Source organism: Muntiacus reevesi, chromosome 2, assembly GCF_963930625.1.
Source record: "Muntiacus reevesi chromosome 2, mMunRee1.1, whole genome shotgun sequence".
Lineage (NCBI taxonomy): Eukaryota > Metazoa > Chordata > Mammalia > Artiodactyla > Cervidae > Muntiacus > Muntiacus reevesi.
The window spans coordinates 96,873,682-96,897,419 of NC_089250.1; the positions used below are offsets into that span (position 1 = coordinate 96,873,682).

Genomic DNA, 23,738 nt, shown 5'->3' on the forward strand with positions numbered 1-23,738 from the left:
CTGCCTGTCTCAAAGTATTGTGTCACAAGCATTCAAATTAGGCATTAAGACTATAACAGAACAGCCTGGGCCACTGAGGAGGCTACTCATGACTCTGGGATCTGTTTCAGAAAGGTGGAGGTACATGAAGCTTACACTATCTTGAGAGAAACTGTCTTACACTTACACTATCTTACACTGTCTTGAGTGAAATGCAGTGAGAAAATGATACAAATTGATAATGATCATTCAGTGCTAACAAGTTCCAGGCATTCTGTGTGTGTGTGTGTGTTAGTTGCTTAGTCGTGTCCGACTCTTTGCAACTCCATAGACCGCAGCCCACTGCTAAGTGCTTAATCTTGCCCAGTAATGCCAGAAGTTAGATATTGTTTTTAATCCTATTTTACAGATGCAGAGAGATGATCAGTGCTGGAAACTGAACCCCAATTTGTCTGTTACTCAATCTTAATGACTCTGTTAGAAATGTGTTCCAGGAGGTTCACATAAGGAGATGCAATGACTTGGGGACTTAGATCTACTTTCGGCATTAATTATTACTACTTTTGGCATAATTATCTCTATTACTAATTAGTAATAATTGTAATTAATTATTAATTAATTAATTCATACTTAAGTAGTTGGGAAGATCTCCTGGAGAAGGGAAAGGCTACCCACTCCAGTATTCTGGCCTGGAGAATTCCATGGACTATGTCCATGGGGTCTCAAAGAGTCGGACCCGACTGAGCGACTTTCACTTTCCATAATAATTAACTGTAGGTTTGTCACCTCAGATGAATGATTTTTTTGGAAACTTTATATATTCTTTTGATACAATTGCATGATTTCTATGACTTCTTCTAGTTATGCAACTATGATTCTGTAAGGAGAGAATATATGGGAGGGAGGGAAAGGGGAGAAAGAGAGGAAGAGGGAGAGGAGCAAGAGATGGAGAGGAAGAGACACAATACTTGGACACATAATTACAATTGAACACAGAGGTACCTTTGTAACTTATAAGGATGTCAAAACCCTTTAATATATTTCAGTACACTTGTTCTTGTAAAATATGACTACATATCACCACCTGTTTTATAAATGAGGAAATTGCAGTATACAAAGTTTGTGACTTGCTAAGGTCACATAGATAAGTCATAAAATCTAACAGTTTTACTGCCAATATAAAAACAGCATTCTGTGGATTAGGCTGAGAAATCAATATATAAAGCACATCTGAAAGCTTCTATTGCCTAATAATGCAAAATAGTGATGTACTTCAAGTTACACAATCAAAGAGTTATTTGAAAGCTGTAGATCAGATGTCTTTATATCAAACCATACTTGTACTGGCAGCTCTTCAATGAGTGGTATCTCCTGTAGATTTTTCTCCTGCCTTGTTTCTTATACTTTGCTCCCACCTGTATCCAGTCACTCAGTGCACAATGGAAATTCATATTTAAATTGACTCTGCCATGAATCCACTAAAATTCTGGGACTGTATATTAATCACAAAATTCATTCATTCTGCTATATCTCTAGGGCCAAAATTTCTGTATTTATCAGTTGGGGACAACAGTCTCTTCCTTGTTACATACATGTCACCAAGCTTAGACCAGAATAAATACATAGGAATTATCATCTAATTTGTAAATATATTTTTTTTGTTTATTAAAGTTTCTTAAAGGACACTTTTGTAAATACACGAATGTTCTTTTAACATCATACAGACTGGATTTTGGAAAATGGCTTTGAAGATTCTGAAGTTTTTGACAGCAAACAAATTCTATTTACAGGAAACTGTGGAGTTATCATTAAAAAGAACCTCTCTCTTTGTTAATTGTTCAGTTGTGTCTGACTCCTTGTAACTCCATGGACTGTAGCCTGCTCCTCTGTCCATGGGATTTCTCAGGTGAGAACACTGGAGTGGGTTGCCATTCCATTCTCCAGGGAAACTTCCCAACCCAGGGATTGAACCTGGTTCTCCCACATTGCAGGCAGAGTCTTTACCATCTGAGCCACCTGGGAAGCCCCATCCTTAAAGAGAAGGATACAATTAAATCTGTTAACAATAATACATTGAAAAAATTCTGATTTCCATTTTTATCGGAAGTCTGGATCTATGAATCTTTATTCACTTTCATGTAAGTGTGTAAGTGTAAAGCTCCCCCTTTAAAACTCTCAATTGTAAAATAGAGTCAGAGTATTCATCCTTTTTTTCTTCTTCTCTCTTTCTCTCTTTTAATTTTCCTATTCATGGGGAATTATCCTTTGAGGAGTTCTGGGCAGACAAATTTGTTTCTCAAATGGAGCATTGGTTTTTGCAGTTCTGCTGGAGGGCTGGAGGAGATTGCAGTGACTGTGTGCTTCACAGATTCCTGTAAAATTCAACTTCTCCCAGCCATACATCTCTCTGATTACTGCTTAGCTGTATACAGTTAGACAAGGAGAAAAACAGTCTCGAATTGTTAATACCAAAAAGCTCTATAGAATTTTTTTTTTCAACTGCAGCGTATGGATATACTTAAAGACTGAAATCCTTTACATATTTTGTGCTTGGATTTTAATTTCACTCACTAAATCATTAAGCATACCTTTTAAGAGGAGACTATTCCTATTAAAGAAGAAAAATCTCTGGGGAGATACACATGGGCTTCCCAGGTGGCCCTCGTGGTAAGGAACCTGCCTGGCAGAGCAGGAGACATGAGAGAAGCTGGTTCAGTCCCTGGGTCAGGAAGATGGACTGGAGGAGGGCATGGCAACCTGCTCTGGTATTCTTGCCTGGAGAATCCCAGGGACAGAGAAGCCGGGTGGGCTACAGCCCATAGGGTCACAAAGAGTCGGACACAACTGAGGCAACTTAGCACACAGACACGCATACACGTACACACACATATGTATATATGACTATATATGACTATATATACATATATATAATTTTTGTTGTTTAGTTGTTAAGTCATGTCCAACTATATGCATATACCCTACACATGTGTGTGTGTGTATATATATTTCCTGTTATACATATTTTTTCCTTATACACACATGCATACACACATACACACACTGTTTAGCAAAGCATTTTTATCCAAAATGACTCTGTTAAAACAATCACATTTCACAAATCTCAGACAGCCACAGTGTGCTGGCTTTCTAACCTCTGGAGAGCACGGCCTTGTGGTTTACTCATGATAACCAGAGATGGTGGAAAAGTTAACTACTTGGCAGTGGATCACATTTCTGTAATAATCCAATACACATTTACTCTGATATATTTCAGATCTGGAACAAAATTAAGCAGCAAATACAGACATTTCTTGAGTTTTCTGACACCAGTTTTGACCACTAAGTTCATTCAGATGGCACTTTTTCCTTTGCAACTAATTTCAATGGGAAGTCAGCAGCTCATTTTCAAAAATTTCAACCTCAAAATTTACAGGTTTGAAATTTTGATCAAAATCCAGATCTTTTGGCATTTAAGTTCAGTTGCCTTTGGCAAAAGAAAAAAATCCTGTTTCAAAAAGAAACAAATCATAAGAGAACTTTATTGGAAAAGATTTAACCAGCTGTTCAAAAGGCTATTTTGATGATGTCAGTGCAAGTGAATAAAAAACACATGAATTTAAATTCCCTTAAATTATACGAGCCTTTAAAAATTAAAGGAACTATGTTGGGCAAATGTGTTTTGGGTTTATCAACTTAGGAATCAGTCTTCCATGGTTTCTAAATAGCCTTGTATTGGAGGGACACTACAATTATTTGTTAAGCTGAAAGACAAGTGAGAACACGGAACATGGTTCAGTAAGAGCCAAAATGCTTATGTTTGTGAGCCCAAACAGGAGTGAGAAACAGCCAGTGAGAAAACATGAAAGTCACCTTCTTCTCCCTCTCCAATAATCCAGCAGTTAACGGAGAATGAGCAGTACTCTTTTAACTTGCAACTACAAGTCTCTGTGATGTTTTATTTGCTGCCTAAATGTTTACTTTCCTATTGTGTAGACAAAGCCCTGGCTAGTGAAGAGCTTTTGGATTGATATCAATTGCTGAAAGAAATCTCCCAACCTCAAGGTTTCCCCATGTCTCCTGAAAATCATGGGCTCATTCCTCTGAAACTGAGAACTCTTTTAGCTTCTATAAATTGGGCAGTAAGACAGACTGTAAACAACTTTACTGTTCAGTGTTTAAGACAACATGACACCTCTTTGCAGAAGATGTGGTGAAATTTTGACAAATGAGTACATTCATACATGGACTCTATAATAAAAGCATTTAGAAAGCATGATTGATGGCCCCAAACGTTCCTGTCTTGTTCTTAATCTGGTGAAGAAAGAAAGTTTGTGTCTTCACCTGCTAGTTCCTTGGTGTCTGCTAGGCCATTTCTTTCATGACATTGTGAGGTGATATTATGGCTTTGCACCCTGAAATAGAAATAACCACATCACATCTTCACCAGCAACATCCTGATACACTTTTTGAAAGATTATAAAGCGCTGCATGCCACCTCCTCAGCCTTAGCCAATAGCCACCTCCATTGGATAGAGAAAGAACTACCCAGCCCTCTGCAAAGAACAGCAAAACTAAGCCAAAGTCTCTGCTCTACAATAGGCCATGTGTTTACAAGTCTGATGGTGGGGGAAATAGCTGTTATTACTGCTGTTGCTCATAAATGAAAGTGAAAGCTGTTCAGCCCTGCTTGACTCTTTGTGACCCCCATGGAATTCTCTAGGCCAGAATACTGGAGTGGGTAGCCTTTCCCTTCTCCAGGGGATCTTCCCAACCCAGGGATCAAACCCAGGTCTCCCGCATTGCAGGCAGATTCTTTACCAGCTGAGCCACAAGGGAAGCCCAAGGATACTGGAGTGGGTAGCCTGTCGCTTTTCCAGGGTACCTTCCTGACCCAGGAATTGAACTGGGGTCTCCCCACTCTAGTACTCTTGCTGGTAAATCCCATGGATGGAGGAGCCTGGTAGGCTGCAGTCCATGGGGTCACTAAGAGTCAGACACGACTGAGCGACTTCACTTTCATTTTTCACTTTCATGCATTGGAGAAGGAAATGGCAACCCTTGCCTGGAGGATCCCAGGGATGGGGGAGCCTGGTGGGCTGCCATCTATGGGGTCGCACAGAGTCGGACACGACTGAGGTGACTTAGCAGTAGGAGTAGCAGCTCCTGCATTGCAGGTGGATTCTTTACCAACTGAGCTATAAGGGAAGCCTGTTGCTGGTAAAAACTAACTCTTATGCTCGTGTCTTAAGCTTATGTGGTCTCACACAAGTCACATTTCTTCTCTGGATCTTTTTTTCTCATCTGCAACATTGCAATAAAAAATAATCATCATATAATGACTCCCAAGTGATAAATGAAATAATGTGTGTGAAATATTACTTATGATTTCTTAAGCATCATATACCACTATATTAATTATTTACTCATACTGGTGAGCTTGACTTCAGACTTAAGATTGGCAAAGTATCTTAAGCTCGTCAGTATGAGTAAATACTTAATACAGTGTTATGTGGTAGATGCTTAAGAAATCATAATTATTATTTCATTAATCACTCATTATATATTATGTTATATCTTAATATATTGTTATATATTGTGTTCTGTGTCATCCGACAGACCACCATGCAACTATAAGAATGAATAAACAGCTACAGTCAGTCACATGGATGAATCTCATAAACATAAAGTAGAATGACAGAAAGAAGCCAGATTTAAAGAAGTATATTCTATAGGAGTCCATTCATGTAAAATTCAAAATTGAGAAAAAGCTATCTGTCATAGTAGATGGAGGGATACTAGTTACCCTTGGGAAACAGCCCATGATTGGAAGAAGGCACAGATTGTTCTTCTGATCTACCTAGAAATGTTTTGTTTCTTGTTCTGAGGGCCAGTTAAATGGGTAGTTCACTTTGTAAAATTTATTAAGTTGTACTTGTTTGTGTACTTTGCTATACAGAGTTTACTTACCAGATTTATTTTTCAGTGCAAATGCTGCTCTCACAAATTGAAGGTATGACACCCCAGGAAGAGGAGAGACACCATAGAGAGATGTCCTGTTACCCTATCAGCTTGTCCTATTACGCAATGTCCATGCTCATCTCCTTGCAGCCAGTTTGGAACTTTGAAAGCATGAGTGTCTTCAGATAATCCCAGGCTTGGGATAACTTCTGGATAAGAGAGATCTTAGGACACCTGTGAGTCACCCAGGCACGAGGGAAGACTAAGAGCCTTCCTCCCACTGAGGCAGCATCATCCATAGGAGAATTCAACTCTAACCATCCACATGTGAAAACATTTTCCAGAAACTGAGTCCACAAAAATTCCAGTCAGTTTACAAAGTTTACTGTCACTCTTCTGACATGGATGAGTATTGTAAAGCATACCCTGCCTCCCAGCCTGTTTTTTGATGGCCAAAAAGATACATGCATCTAGTTGTGGCAATTTGAACTGAATATTGGACTTAAAACCCCTGATAAAAACTTTTCCAGCAAGGGGAGGCAGTACTTGATGCATTTTCACTTCTATACTTGTACCCTGATTTCTTTTCAGCAGTGCTGAGCATGTGACCATAGCCTAATTTGCATGGTTTATGTGCATACCCAAGTTTAATTTAGAATCCAAAGACCCCTGGGTCCCTGATGCAAAATAACCTGGGACTTCCATCTGAAGCACAGCATATGTTGGTCTGATGTAGTAAAACTGGGCAAGAAATCCAAATCTAACTATAAATGTACAGTTAGAATGTCAGGTAAATTACATTTCCTACAAGTAAATTATCACCTTAGGACACAGTGGACTTTGGCTTCCTGGGCCATCTTCCCATTAGTATCCTCTGCCTGAAAGTACCCACAGTAGGGCATTACCAACTGAATGTTCATTTAATTAGTCTTAGAGCCCTGGACGACCATTCTACTGCACCAACAAAGAATGTTTCAACTACATTCTGTGAGATATACAGCAACCAACGAATGAAGGCAAAGCTTAAAAACATTTAATATTCATTTGCATCTTATGATTATGAAGTGCCCTGGGGCAGGGTTTTCAAATTGTAGGTTACACTTTATAAGTAGGTCATGAAATCAATTGAAAGTGTCATGACTAGTACTTTAAAAATTGAAAAAGAAAAGATTAGAAAAGTTGAGAGTGACTTGTATGTAATGATTGTCAGTATTGTTTACAACAACTTAAAAATATTTTTGTGTGTGTATGTATCATGCATAATGTGTTTCTTACTGAATGGCAGATTTTTTAAAAAACGTATCGGAGTATAGTTGATTTATAATATGTTAGTTTCAGGTGTACAGCGACATGGTTCAGTTACACACATATCGATTCTTTTTCAGATTCTCTTCTTATATAGGTTATCACAGAAAATTGAATAGAGTTCCCTGTGCTGTACAGTGGGTCCTTGCTGGTTATCTATCTTATACATACAGTAGTGTGTGTATGTTAATCACAAATTCTGAATTTATCTCTCCCTACCTGTTTCCCCAAACCATAATTTTTTTTTTATATCTGTAAGTATGTTTCTGTTTTGTAAATAAGGTCATTTGTATCATTTTCTAATGATACAATTAGATTTTAATGATGCAATTAGATTCCATATATGAGTGATATCATATGGTACTTATCTTTCCCTGACTTCACTTCATATGATACTCTCTAGATTTATCCATGTTACTGAAAATGGCATTCTACCATTCTTTTTTATGGAGGAGTAATATCACATTGTGTGTGTGTATCACAGTTCAGTTCAGTTCAGTCGCTCAGTCGTGGCCAACTCTTTGCAACCCTTTGAACTACAGGATGCCAGGCCTCCCTGTCCATCACCAACACCTGGAGTCTATCCAAACTCATGTCCACTGAGTTGGTGATGCCATCCAACCATCTCATCCTCTGAAGTCCCCATCTCTTCCTGCCCTCAATCTTTCCCAGCTTCAGGGTCTTTTCAAATGAGTCAGTTCTTTGCATCAAGTGGTCAAAGTATTGGAGTTTCAGCGTCAACATCAGTCCTTTCAATGAACACTCAGGACTGATCTCCTTTAGGATGGACTGGTTGGATTTCCTTGCTGTCCAAGGGACTCTCAAGAGTTCTCTCCAACACCACAGTTCAGAAGCATCAATTCTTCTGTGCTCAGGTTTCTTTATAATCCAACTCTCACACTCATACAAGACTACTGGAAAAACCATAGCCTTGGCTAGACAGACCTTTGTTGACAAAGTAATGTCTCTGCTTTTTAATATGCTATCTAGGTTGGTCATAACTTTCCTTACAAGGAGTAAGTGTCTTTTAATTTTATGGCTGCAATCACCATCTACAGTGATTTTGGAGTCCCCCCAAAACAAAGTCAGCCACTGTTTCCCCATCTATTTGCCATGAAGAGATGGAATCAGATGCCGTGATCTTAGTTTTCTGAATGTTGAGCTTTAAGCCAACTTTTTCACTCTCCTCTTTCACTTTCATTAAGAGGCTCTTTAGTTCTCTTTCTGCCATAAGGGTGATGTTATCTGCATATCTGAGGTTATTGATATTTCTCCCAGCAATCTTGATTCCAGCTTGTGTTTCATTCAGCCCAGCGTTTCTCATGATGTATTCTGCATATAAGTTAAATAAGCAGGGTGATAATATACAGCCTTGATGTAGTCCTTTTCCTATTTGGAACCAGCCTGTTCCATGTCCAGTTCTAAGTGTTGCTTCCTGACCTGAATACACATTTCTCAAGAGGCAGGTCAGGTGGTCTGGTATTCCCATCTCTTTCAGAATCATCAATTCCTCTGTCATCTGATTTCTAAGTTGCTTCTATGTCTTGACTATTGCACATGTTTTTGAATTATAGTTTACCCCAGATATATGCCCAGGACTGGGATTGCTTGATCATATGTTCATTCTATTTTTGTTTTTTTTAGGGAAACTTCATACTGTTCTCCACAGTGGTTGTACCAATTTACATTTCCACCAACAGTGTACGAAGGTTCCCTTTTTTCCACACTCCAGCATTTACTGTTTGTAACTTTTTGATGATGGCCACTCTGACTGGTGGGAGGTGATACCTCATTGTAGTTTTGAGCTGCATTTCTCTAATAAATAGCATTATTGAGCATCTTTTCATGTGTCTCTTAATCATCTGTATGTCTTCTTTGGAGAAAATGTCTATTTAGATCTTCTGCCCATTTTTTGATTGGGTTGTTTGTTTTTTTGACATACAGCTGCATGAGCTCTTTGTACATTTTGGAGATTAATCCCCTGTTGGTCACATTGTTTGAAAATATTTTCTCCCATTCTGTGAGCTGTCTTTTCATTTTATTCATGGTTTTCTTTGTTGTGCAAAAGCTTTTAAGTTTAATTAGGTCCCATTTAAAAATTTTTGTTTTTATTTTCATTATACTTGGAGGTGATTCCAAAAAGACATCACTGTGATTTATGTCAAAGAGTGTTCTGCCTATGTTTTTCTCCAAGAGTTTTATAGTGTCCAGCTTTAAATTTAGGTGTTTAATCCATTTTGAGTTTATTTTTGTGTGTGATGTTAGAGAATGTTCTAATTTCACTCTTTTACATGTAGCTGTCCAGTTTTCCCAGCACCACTTACTGAAGAGGCTGTCTTCTCTCTACTGTATAGTCTTCCCTCCTTTGTCATAGGTTAATTGAGTTCATAGGTATGTGAGTTTATTTCTAGGCTTTCTATCCCGCCCCATTGATCTATATTTCTATTTTTCTGTCAGGACTGTACTGTTTTTTATTACTGTAGCTTTGTAGTGTAGTCTGAGGTTAGGGAGCCTGATCCTTACAGCTCCAGAGGATTGCTTTGGCTGTTTGGAGTCTTTTGTGTTTCCATGCAAATGTAATTATTTTTGAGTTATGTAAAAAAAACCATTGGTAGTTTGATAGGAATTGCATTGAATCTGTAGACTATTTTGGATAATATGGTCATTTTGACAGTATTGCTTCTTCCAGTCCAAGAACATGGTATATCTTTCTACTTATTTGTGTCATCTTCCTTTTTTTAAAAATTAATTTATGTATTATTTTACTTTACAGTATTGTACTGGTTTTGCCGTACATTGACTTGAATCTTTCATGTGTGTACATGTGTTCCCCACCCTGAACCCCCCTCCCACCTTCCTCCCAAACCATCCTTCTGGGTCATCCCAGTGCACCAGCCTTGAGCACCCTGTCTCATGCATTGAACCTGGACTGGTGATTCATTTCACATATGCATCTTCCATTTCTTTCATCAGCATTTTACAGTTTTCAGAGTATAAATATTTTGTTTCCTTAGGTAGATTTTTCCCTAGGTGTTTTATTCTTTTAATGTGATAGTGAATGGAATTGTTTCCTTATTTCTCTTTCTGATAGTTCATTGCTAGTGTATAGGAATACAAGAAATTTCTCTGTATTAATTTTGTATCCTGAAATTATACCAGATTAATTGATGAGCTCTAATAGTTTTCTGGTAGCATTTTTAGGATTTTCTTTGTATAGTGTCATGTCATCTGCAAGCAGTGACAGTATTACTTCTTTTCCAATTCGGATTTTTTAAATTTCTTTTTCTTCTCTGATTGCCATGGCTGGGACTTCCAAACCTATATTAAATAGAAGTGGTGACAGTGGACATCCTCATCTTATTGATCTTAGAGGGAATGTTTTCAGCCTTTCACCGTTGAGAATGATGCTGGTTGTGGGTTTGTCATATATGGCTTTTACTATGTTGTGATAAGTTCCTTCTAGACGGAAATTTGAAAAAAAACAATCAAAGGTGCATTGTGAACAAAAATAATATTATAATGATTGCAGTCATATCACTGCAGCAATTTTATAGTTTTTTCATTTATTAATAGCAAAATCAACTCCATGCCTGGTAAGTGCTGAGCACTGAAAATCAAGCAATGAACAAGGCAGATAAGGTTTACCTCTTCATGAAACTTGCATTTCGAGAGACGATGTGTATTAAATATCAATTGCACAATTAATTGACTTTGCAACTGTAATGGACTCAAGTGAAACTAAGGAAACAAATTCGGAGCTCACAAGAGTGAAGCCCAGGAGGATCTGACAGAGAAAAGGGTGTCAGGACACCCTTTCTTAAAGAAGTGATATTTGAGCTAAGATCTGAAGAATGAATGAAGTAAAATCAATATCAGAAACTCTAAATATTTGAATGTAGCCCTTGGTTTTCCCAGATCCCCTATTGGTACCTTAAGGTATTTCATGCCTCACTTGAATTCTAGTAAAGCCCCTCTTGACACTGACAGTGCTATGTGTTCATAATAGATCCTTAAAACTTCCATTTCCTAGTTCAAATGGACTGATTCCTGCCTTGCACTGCTCATTGGTAGACATCCCTCTGGCATTTTCCAGTGAGTATCTGGAAGTGGTAGAGGAAGGTTTGGAGCTGATGCACAGAGGGCTTCTGAACCATGGGGTGTGTGCTCACCAACTCTGCCCTCTGCTCGCTGCCTCTCTGAGTTCCCCCTCTATTTCTGGGGTTGAGACACCATGTAACATTCACTTTCCCTCACCAAAAACTGCCCTCTGCCCATTCCCATGATCCATTTTTCAACTTGAGTAATTCAAAATGAGAATACTCCATGTAACAGATTTCTTCTTGTGGTGAACACTGCATTTGTTTGGAGAAATATTTTGAAACCACTGCCTGGGAGGGTGTTGGTGACATGACAAGTTGTCAGTCTGGTACAAGTCACAAAATGACCTTCTGAAGAGGGTAGGCTCTTATTAAGAGCTAACTTTCCTTTCTGAGGAAACTTTGTATGAAATTACGATGGTGAGGACTGGGTCAGAGATGAAGGGCTCTGCATAATAGAGAGGAGACTTGCCATTCCCTGGGAGGGATCCAGGAAGCTGTGTGCTGCAGAGAAGAAAGATAAGCCAGGAAGACTCGTGGGGCTCCTCTCTCAGCTTTTGGCTCTCATGGATTTCCTTTTCTCCTAAGCTCAGCTTTGCATTTAGAGAGATGTTTGTGCCTTATCCATTATTTCCAAGCGCTGGAGGAGTGTGGTTTTTTTCACAATGTCTACTTTGACATATTGCCAACAGCAGAAGTCCTTGGTACAGTTAAACTGAGTAAAAGCCACTCAGTACAGTATATGTACAAATTATATTTAGTAATAATATATTTTCCTTTCATCATGCACAATGCGATTCCATGGGTAACAGCTGTAAATCCCAGCAGCACAATTACTATTGATGCTTCTCTAGAATGTGTACAAAATATATTCTTGAGAGAATGAGGAGATATCACAGTAGTGAGCTTGGTCAGTCCTCTAATCAGCAATCGCCACATTTTAACCAGAGATCACAAATAGATTCTACACCACAATGGAGTGGTCCTCTCCTAGTCTCAAAAAGAAATGGAAACCTAAAATAAAAACAATTGTAATAAATAATGTATGGCAAAACCCACTGCAATGTTGTGAAGTAATTAGCCTCCAACTAATAAAAATAAATGAAAATAAATAAATAAATAAATAAATTTAAAAAAAAGGAAAAAAAGCAATTGTAATAAATAAATAACCTTTGACTTTGTTCCCTCTCATTTTTCATGGAGATAATCAAAATAGGTAAGGAATTTTCATTCACCAAGTTTTTAACAAATTTCAGGTAGAAAGAACTCCAGAGAAAGTTTTGAAAGGGATTTTTTAAATTGTTTACTCTTTTCCACCAGCCCCTTCCCCCCCACCCCCGCTCCCCGGCAAACACTTGAATGAAAGTTGGCATTGCTTGCTGATACTTTTGTGTGATGAATTCTTTGTGAGAAAGAAACAAACAAAAATGATGTTGAATTTTGTGTCTCAGTGGGTACAAGGTGAAAACAGAGACAGCAGTCAGAAGTTGAAAAAAAACCCTGTCTTTTGTTTACCACCAAAGCAGGAGAATATGGTATTTTCTTTTATAGCAACATCAAGATCTTGCTTGTTTTTTTTTTTTGTTTTTTTGTTTTTTTTACTGACAAGAAACTGATATAGTATAAGTTAGCTAGTCTGCGACAGGAGGTCAGCAAAGTTTTTCTGTTAAGGGCGAAATCATAAGTACTTTGGGCTTTCTGTGCCAGACTGTATCAGAACTTAGAACTACCCAGCTGTCTCTCTAACAGAAAAGCTGCCACAGACAATATGTAAACAAATGGGTGTGGCTTGTTCTAATACAACTTTATTTGCAAAGACAGGGCATGAATCGGGTTTGGCCTGTAGGCTGTTCATTTCCTGATGTAAAATGGCAAAACTTCAACAGAAATAAAGGCTGAAACCTATTAATGTTCACCCCAATCTTATGCTTTCCCAGTAACTGTTCCTATGCAGAACAATTATTGTCATTTTTCTCTGTGGTTTGTGAAGACTTTAGGGGCATTCTATATTCTTTCTTTAATCCCTTTAGCAAAGAAAAACTTCACGTGATTTTCAGAGCCAGTGTGCTTTTTTACCCCTTCTTGACAGTTGTGCTGGTGTTTCTCTTTTAAGAATAATCAATATTTTTCCCCAGAAGAAAAACTGTACCCCTGATTGCCATGTGTTGTTAGGAAAGAAATCAAATGCCCTACAACTAGAGAGTAACACTCTGAAACAGTTCTAATCAGGGCACTGCCCTGATTCATTCAGAAGGTTAGCACTGGCATTCCCTAAGGCTTATTCAAGTATACATCAAAGACTTCTACTTTTACTTGTTTTCAGATTCAAACTTCTTTTCCACTTAGCACAGTGCTCACTCTATAGCTCCAAACTGTTGTTGTTTAGTCACTGAGCTATGTTCAGTTCTTCTGTGACCCCATGGACTGCAGCTTGCCAGCCTTCTCTGTCCATGAGATTTCCCCGGCAAGAATGCTGGAGTGGGTTGCCATTTCCTTCTCCCGGGGATCTTCCCAATCCAGGGATCAAACCCAAATCTCATGCATTGGCTGACGGATTCTTTACCATTGAGCCAACTGGGAGACCCACAGCTCCAAATAGGATGGTTTTAAAAATGAATTTCTGTGGATAAATTGGGGGAAGGAGAGGGTGTGACGAATTGAGAGAGTAGCAGTGACATATATACACTACCATGTGCAAATAAATAGCTAGTGGGGAACTGCCCTATAGCCCAGGGAGCTCAGTTTGGTGCTCTGTAGTGACCTAGAGGAGTGGGATGGGGGTGGGAGGGAGGCTCAAGAGGGAGACAATCTATGTACACATATAGCTGATTCTTGTTGTTGCATGGCAGAAGCCAACACAACATTGTAAAGCAATTATACGCCAATTTTTTAAAAAAGTCAATTTCACAGATTCATGAAACTGGAGGGAACCACGGAGATCCCTGGTCAACTCAGCAAATGATGAGTCTATTGCACATCCTTTTTCATCCACACCTGTTTGTACACAGTCAGTAATTGGAGTCTCTCTCCCCACGAGAGCAATGCCTCCCTTTCCTGGTTGACTCATTGTCATTTAAGATGTTTTTGCTACATCATGGCCATATTTGCCATCCTCTAGATTTTTTTTTTTCTGGCTCTGGAGACAACAGTACTTTATTCATCTAATCATCCCCCTTTTCAGGAAAATCCTTCATATATTTGTAGAAGATAGCTAATTGTCTTTCTTGATTGTTTATTTCTCAAAGCCACACGCGACCAATTCTTCCAAATTCCCCCTGTAAAAAGGAGTCTTAAACTCAGATATCAATAGGGATGAGAGGTTGAGTATAAACAAGTGAAAGCTTGTTGAATGGGACTGAGATGAACCAGAGAAGGGGACCCGAGACACGAGGCAGGTGCTACCTGGCATTTGCAGGTCACTGCTGTGTCACTGTGTGGACCAAGGTTGACGATGAGATTTAAAAAAAAAAAACAAAAAACTGACGAGCCAGATTTCCATCGAAAAATCTTCCAATTTTTAAATGTTGGCATATAATTTTTAAAAAATGAAAAAAAAAAGGTTTAAACACTCTATAAGCCAAACAAAACACATCTGTGGACCAGATTTGGCCTGTGCAACCCTTAAATCTAGAGTCATTTTACCGTCCTGGTTGCCATATTTTGTACACATTTCACTTTATTCCTTTGTAACTTGAGGAACATCAACCATTGAAAAGAGGGAGAGAGTTGTTTAATTGAAGGGAAAACAGAGAACCAGTAACTTCAACACAGAAGAGCACTGGAGATCAGCTTTCCTGCACAATCAAAATTTAGGTCACACATAACATAAGGTTAAGTTTTACCTTTTTAGCCATTATAAACTCTAAAAGCAAAGACATGTGTTAATAGTTGACGAGATGGGTTGACAAGAAAACATATTGCTGTTGTCTAGAAGAGGTCTCCTAAAAATGGGAATAAAACTCTAAAGGAGTATAGTATAAAACCATTACTAGACCATATGTTTGTGATATAAAATGAGTTTTCTTGCCAGGATATCACATAACCATGGCAAATTGCCATTAGCTTCACTTTTTCTAGCATAAAAGAGAGAGAGGGAGGGAGAGAAATTCAACAGGCATTCTTAAGATACATGTTTTATTAAACATATATAATTTATAAACCATATTTCTGGGGTTCATTGCCACTCACCGAAGTAAATAGCTATATCATTGGATTGCCAGGGTATTGTTTGGTCATTCATAGGTCTCCCCTTTCCATGACACTTTGGTTTGCTGACTTTAGAAAGAGTTATATGGAATACATTTTGTTCTCATGTTTCTTGCCCTCTGTTGTAGTATGTTCTGATTTTCAAGCCAGTTTGCCCTTTCCCCCCTCATTTCCTCAAGAATCTGTTAGGAACTTAATTGAAAGGATGGCATGAACACCAAGCCCCAGTTGGACAGCCCCCGGTGTTCAGGTCAGTCCACCAGCGCCTTATCTAATTGCCAACCTCTTCCTCAAGGAAAGGATAGTTTTGGATGCTTCTGCAAGTCAGTCACCACCATGAAACTTTCTTTGTCCAAAGCTGGCAGCTCATAGAATGGGGAAGAAAAAAAAACAGAGAAGCTTTGTGAAATGTTTTAGATGCTACAAATGCCTCTTTTCTCTAGTTCAAGCAATCATCTTGTTAAAGAAAAAAAAAGTTCCTAGCAAAAAAAGCTCTGAATAGAATGTATTATTAAATGAAAAGCTTGGACATCTTTTCTAGATGCATCTTAAGATATTTCAAATAAAATATTGAAGTTATATTGGAGAGACAGACTTAGAGTTTAGAAAGTTTTGTTGTTTCTGGAATCAGTCTTTGTGATTATCTAAAAAGAAATGTCAAAGGAAACTGTTGCCCCCCCCCAGCTATCAGAGATTAAGAGATTAGACATTCACAGACTTAAATTACCTGCTTCTCTAGCCAGACAGTGATTACAACAATACCATTTACATTTATTACAATATACAGTTCATCTATTGGTTAAAACCTAGAATTACTAACACTGAATCTAGAGACTTCCCTGGCGGTCCAGAAGTTAAGACTTTACCTTCCAGTGCAAGGGGTTTGGGTTCAATCGCTGGCCAGGGAGCTAAGATCCCATATGCCTCACAGCCAAACAACCAAAGCAGAAAACAGAAGTCATATTATAACAAATTCAAATAAAGACTTTAAAAAATGGTCCACATAAAAAATCTAGAAAAACAACAACAACAACAATGAATCTAATACTTAGGAGACATACTCATCCTCTTGCTTTATGTTAACACTTCTAAGAGATTTAAACCAGTCAAGGAAATTAAAATCTAGCCAATTTTAAAAGCTGGACAATTGTCTCCATTTTCATTTTACTACTTCAGTAAACCTAGTCACCCCAGAGAGTCACTCTTTCAAAGACTATTTCTCCAGTGCACATTATAGAATCAAGTCTTTGAAAGTGACCTCTTGATTTGCAGTCTAATATATATATTTTATCAATTGTTAAAAATAATACCACTATTTTCTACAATCTTTGATGACTAAAGAAATTGTATTCAATTATATTATATATCTTTTATTTTTCTGAATGCCACCTTCTAATTTGCTTACTCTCAGACTCTGAAAATCCCTCTCAAGCTGCTTATGAAATAGTTACTATCTAGAATGACAGTATTTTGAAAATATTATAAAGTACAGGCCATCTTATTGTACAGTTTACATGGATTAGTAGCAACTTGCCCACATGCTTCTCTGTGTTTTGGAAGCCTATTTTTGTAAAGTGCCTAATATAGAATAAGCCATAACATTTGCTGTTTTATGTGCTATTGCCAAGACATGACTTGTAAACACTAGCAGAAATTCTGATACAGATGACAGTGTCATTTGGAGAGACTTCCAAATTGACATCTTTGCAGTTTTGTAGATAAAAAGTTGTATATACATGCTATGTTTAATATGTATGTGTTTAATGCATGTACATATTATTTTAAATTAGTCATTGTTTTAAATCAATTGCACACATAATGCTGCATATTTATGCAGTTTATTAAACATTTTTTGTTTTGTTAAGAACTCTGTTAGAGGGATGAAAAGATAAGCTACAGATTGTGAGGAAACATTTTATAGATCACATATCTGACCAAAGAATTTGTATCTAAAATATGTAAAGAATTCTTTCTTTCTTTTTTTTTTTTTTTTCTGCATTGGTTATTCATTGCAGCACTCGGGTTTTCTATAGTTGCTGTGTGTGGGCTTAGTTTCCCCAAGGGGATGTGCGATCTTAGTTCCCCAAACAAGGATCGAACCCATGTCCCCTGAATTGGAAGGCAGATTGTTAAGGCCACCTGTGAAGAACTCTCAAAACTAAACAGTTAAAAAAACAAAACAAAACACCTTATGCTCAATTAGAAAATAATAAAAAGATATGAAGAATCATTTCATCAAAAAAGATATACGGATATCATGGCAACGGCTCAGATGGTAAAGCGTCTGCCTGAAGTGCAGGAGACCCGGATTCGACCCCTGGGTCGGGAAGATCCCTTGGAGAAGGAGATGGCAACTCACTCCAGTAATCTTCCCTGGAAAATCCCATGCATGGAGGAGCCTGGCGGTTTACAGTCCATGGGATCGCAAAGAGTCAGATAGGACTGAGCGACTTTACTTACTTTACTTAAACTCATGAAAAGATGTTTAGCATCACAAGCTATTAAGGAAATGCAGACTAAGTCCATTGTGAGATATCACTGTATATCTGTTTGTTGTTTAGTCTCTAAGTCCTGTCTCTGGATATGACTCTAAAGGGGTAGCATGAGTGACTTTCCTGGCAATAGTTCTGTATCTTTTTTTTAAACAACTTTTTTCAATTTTTACGTATTTATTTATGGCTATGCTGGGTCTTTGTTGCTACTCACGGGTTTTCTCTTGTTGCAGCAAGTGGGAGCTATTCTAGTTGAGGTGTGCGGGCTTCTCACTGTGATGGCTCCTCTTGTTGCAGAGGGCAGGCTCTGGGGCACCAGCTCAGTAGTGTGGTGCGCCGGCTTGGTCACTTCTCAGCAGGTGGAATCGTCCCAGACCAGAGATCCAATCCCTGTCGCCTGCAATGGCAGGCCTTAATGGCAGTCCCCTGCCTTAATCACCATGGAAGTCCCAATAGTTCTGTATCTTGATTGTCATGATGGTTACATGAATCTAGAGATGTCATAAAAGAACATAGAATTTCCAGACATATATATCAATATTAACTTCCTGGTTTTGATGTTTTACTATAGTCATATAAAATGTACCCATTGGAGGAAACTGAGTAAAGGATACCTGACAGATTTCTCTGTACTTCTGCAATTTTTTATAAATCTGTAATTATTTCAATACAAAAAATAGTTTTGAAATCTTCCCAGAGTGATGTAGAATCCATAGACTATGTATTATTTATTCATAACAAGATGAAAAACAGTGTTGCTGTAAAGAATTTATGCCCTAAAACACATATTAAGAGTTTTGGTTTGGGTATTAAGTAGCCTTGAATCTCATCTTTTTATTTAGCAGCCATAGGTCATGGAAAATAATTTATTGTCTTCATGTCTCAATTTCCTTTCCTATTAAAATATAGGCATAGGAATAAGAATAGTAATACCTACCTTGTGGCATTTTTACAAAGATTAGAATGAGATAATATAAATATTGCTCTTAGCACAATATCTGACATCTAAATATACCTCAATAAACGGGAGTTGATCCTTTTTTCTTTCTTTCAGAACTTCATAGAGCTTTGTACTAATTCTTGATTTTACTGCTGTATTTAAACTGATATATATTTATGACTTGAGTCTGCAGCTGTTGGAAAACTTCATGAGTTATTCTTTACATGTCATTAGCACTGAGTAAATTACTTTATAAAGTTATTAAAATTCATACATATCAAATGCCTAATCTGCTTTGCACAATCCAGTGGGCACTTTTCAGTGTCCCCTGGAACTTATTTCTCAGCACCATTTGACACAATCAGCCACTTTCCCATTTTTAATCCTGTTCTGGGCTGAATTGTATTCCTTCAAATTCACATATTGAAGCCTTAACCCAGGGTGATGTAATTTGAAAATGGGGCCATAGTGCAGTAATTAGGTTTAAATGAAGTCGTAAGGGTGGGGCTCTTATGGTGGGGTTAGTGCCTTTCTAAGAAGAGACACCAGAGAGCTCTTTATTTCTTTCTATACCATGTGAGAATGCTATGAGGAAGAATCCATCTAGAAGCCAGAAAGAGCTCTCACCGGAAACTATTTGCACTCGCGCATTGATCTTGGATTTCCTAATTTCCAGAACTGTGAAAAACAAATTTCTGTTGGTTCAACCACCTAGTCTATGGCCAAGCAGAGTAGTACAAATCCCTTTGTCTTTTCCTTTGCTTTTTTTCCTCCATCCTTTAAATATTAAAGCTCCTCTGTGTTTTCTCCCAAGGGCTTTTTTTTTTTTTTCTGTCCTTTTTTTTTCTTCTAACTCCGTTCATCCTCCTTAAATAATCTAATCAGTTACCAAATTTCCAGTTAGTGTCTTTGCACCAGTAGCATCCACATTTATAACCATCAAGTCACACTTTGCTTCTGAGCTCCAAATTCATGCATCTGTATTTCCTTAGTCATCAGTATGTCTCATATTTAACTTGTATCCATCAGGCTTCTGTCAGGAAACAGAAGAAATTTGAATCAAGAAGCTATATGCAAAATTGTGGACAAGGTTTAGAAAAAGCAACATGAATTGATGCCTTCCTATAGACCTAGTAACAGCAGGAAGCTATTAGCACTCTGAAGCTGTTGGGCAAGAGAAGGAAGTGATTACAAGAACCCAGAGAGATAGAAGGAGAGAAGGATGGGGGGCGGGGGGAGAGGAAGAAAGAGAGAGAGGGGAAGAGATTGTGTGTGTACTAACTAACTAGCTAGCTATGTGGAGAGGAATGTCTGATAGATGGTGGGACAAAGTCAACCCAAGAACACCCGGTAGGAGCAGACCCAGTGAAATAAATATCCAACCTTTACTCTCCTCTCTTTGATCTATTTCCTCTGCCCTGTTCATTGAACCCAATTGGAAGTGAGAGGGCCAAGTCACCTATTGAATAGGACATAAAGATCAGCCTCCTGGTGCAGAGAACAGAATGGTGAAGAGAGGAGACTGAATGTGGAAGAGTCAAAGGAAACTCTCTGATACAGAAAGGATTAAGCACAAACCATCTCTGTCTCCAGTATTTCCTAGCTCAGCAGATACCACCACCATCCACACAAATCCTGAAGTCAAAATCCTGAGAGTTACCCTTCATTCCTCTTTCTTTCTACTCCTACATCCATATCAAATACAAATACAATGCAGATATCTTACAAATTTGATGAGGTCTCTCCAACTGTACTACCACTGTCATGATTTGAACTCCCATGATGTCTCTCTCAGACCACTGGAACAGCCTTCTATCTTCATTCACTTCTGTCTGTCTCTATTCCATCAAGGTATCAGTGTGGTTGGGGCTGACAGATTCACAATCTTCCCAAAAGTCCACATTCTAATCCTTGGAACCTGTGAATCTATTATTTTATATAGCAAAGGGACCTTGCTAATATAATTGAATTAAGGGCTTTTGAGATGGGAGGTAATGTTGTGTTATCTTGGTTGACCAATGTAATCATGAGTTTCTAAAACTGGATAACCTTTGTACTTGAAGGCAGTGGCAAATGTGACTACAGAAGAATGGTAAGAGGTATGTCACATGTCTGGCTTTGCAGACCAAGGATGGGGTTAGTAGGCAAGGAAGACAAGTGGCCTCTGAAGCTCAAGAGGGAAAGGAAATAGATTCTCTCTGATAATCTCCAGAAAGGAAGGTAGCTCTGTTATGACCTCGAGTCCACTGTGAACCATGTTGTTGTTGTCCAGTTGCCAAGTCATGTCTGACTCTTTCACAACCCCATGGATTGCAGCATTCCACGCTTCCTAGTCCCTCACCATTTCAAAGAGTTTGCCCATGTTCATATCCATTGAATCCGTGATGCCGTCCAACCATCTCATCCTCTGTCATTCAATCTTTCCCAGCATCAATGTCTTTTCCAGTGAGTCAGCTCCTCACATCTAGTGGCCAAAGTATTGGAGCATTAGCATCAGTTCTTCCAAAGAGCATTAAGGGTTGATTTCCTTTAAGATAGACTGGTTTGATCTCCTTGCTTTTCAGGAGACTCTCAAGAGTCTTCTCTAGCACCACAGTTTGAACCAGGGCAGACTTCTAAACCACAGGATTATAAGAAAATAAATGTGTGCTATTTGAAGCCACCCTCTGTGGTAATTTGTTACAGTAGCTATAGCCAGCTCTTAGAGTGGTATTGTAAAGTCTCAAGTTTAACATATTACTCTACAGCTGTAAGACCCTCAAATGCTGGTCATTGTATTGACAGAGTCTAAAAATCCTTCACCTAAATTCCAGAGCACCCTAAGATCTGCTACTTCATCCTCATTGCAAACACTCTTCAGTCAGCACACTCCAGCTATGCCTCGCCATTTCTAGACCATGCTGTATAACAAATTGCCATAAACTTAGCACATTTATTCTCAGTTTCTGTGGGTCAGGATGCCAGATCCCCTCCTTAGGGTCTCACTTGACTGCAATCAAGAACTGCATTTTCATTTGGGGAATAGGGAAGAATCTTCTTCCAAATCTGAGAAGTACGGTGCAATTACTGACAGAGAGTCTGTTCTCTGTCACTTTCAGCTTCTGATGGCTGTCAGCATTCCATGACTTGTGGCCACATCACTCCAGTCTCTGTCTCCATAGCCACAGTGATTCTCCCTCTTTTTCATGTCTTCTCCTCTTTTGTCCACCTCAAATTGCCCTTTGCCTTTTTCTTTTTCTGAAAGTTTTTTTTTTTTTTTTTTTTTTTTTTAATGTAGACCATTTTTCTTTTTAAAGTCTGTACTGGATTCATTACACTGTTGTTTCTATTTTATGGTTTTGGTTTTTGACCATGAGGCGTATGGGATTTTAGCTCCCCAATGAAGGATCAAACCTATACTCTCTGCATTGGAAGGTGAAGACTTAACCCCTGGACTGCTGGGGAAGTCATTACCTTTTTCTTAAAAAGACTCTTGTTATTGGATTTAGAGCTCAACCAAGAATCCAGAATGATCTCCACATCTCCTTCCTATTATATTCTAAAATGTCCTTTTTCTATTTTTCTTTACTGTCCAAAGTGGGTCCTACTGCTTTCCTTTTTTTTAATCATTTTTTAAAAAATTTGAAGATAATTGCTTTACAATGTTGTATTGGTTTCTGCTGCACAGTGAAGTGAATCAGCTATGTGTGTACATATACACATCTCCCCTCTCTCTTGGGCCTGCATCCCATATACCCAGCCCACCCTCTAGGTTGTCACAGAGCACAGAGCTGACTCCTTGTACTGTACAGCAGCTTCCCAGGAGCTATCTGTTTTACACATGGTCATGTATATATGTCAATGCCACTCTCTCAGTTCATTCCACTCTCTCCTTCCCCTGCTATATCCAAAAGTCCATTCTCTATGCCTGGATCTATAGCCCTTCCCTGCAAATAGATAAATCAGTACCATTTTCTAGATTCCGTTTATTTGTGTTAAAACAACAACAACAAAAAAATGGAATGCTTCACAAATTTGTGTGTCGTCTTTGCGCAGGGGCCATGCTTATCTTCTCTGTATCATTCCAGCTTTAGTATATGTGCTGCAAAAGCAAGTACCAAAAAATCCTTTTTCTAAACAAAGCAGCATTCACAGGTTCTGGGGATTGAGGTGAACATAGGGGGTCACTGTCCAACCTACTACAGGTCAACTGCTTGAATGCCTTCCTTCTCCTGGGCCCTCCAATTACACACTCAATAGCCCCTTTTACTTTTGCATAATCACAATTTTGATCGCTTGTTCAACGTCTAACTTGATCCACTAGAGCACAACCTCACTACAGGTAGGAAACTTGCTGCCTTGTTCACAAGTCTGTTCCCAGCACCTAACATATATTAGGTGCACACTAAGTAGATTTTTTTGTCTCCCAAACCAACTGAATCATTTCTTTCTCTTCCACTTTGCTGAAGAGAAATCACCTAAGTCATTGGTAATGAAAGCTCTTCCCACTAATTGTGAACTTGTCATCTCTCAAGCTGTCTCATTAAAAAACAGCATCCATATTCTGAATTTAAATGAAGACATTTCTCTTCTCATGTGCTGCTTTACCTTAGGAACTTCAGACCAATTCTATGTGTAAGAGAAGGGTTGACATATGGAGGGTGCAATACAACTCCTTTGCTGTTGTCCATGGCATATAAATATGGCCCAGGACACCATGTATGCTTTAACAGCTCAGTTCTCTTAGGCTGATCAGACTGCTTTTTACAGTATGAATATTTA

The 23,738-nt window shown here is 38.4% G+C and overlaps 1 non-coding gene across 1 annotated transcript; it reads right to left on the bottom strand.

Moving 5' to 3' along the window:
* Positions 1-22,967: 22,967 nt before the first annotated feature.
* LOC136162082 (U6 spliceosomal RNA) lies at positions 22,968-23,074 on the bottom strand. The gene has a single exon (XR_010661932.1). It is a non-coding gene; the product is annotated as a U6 spliceosomal RNA (small nuclear RNA).
* Positions 23,075-23,738: the final 664 nt, after the last annotated feature.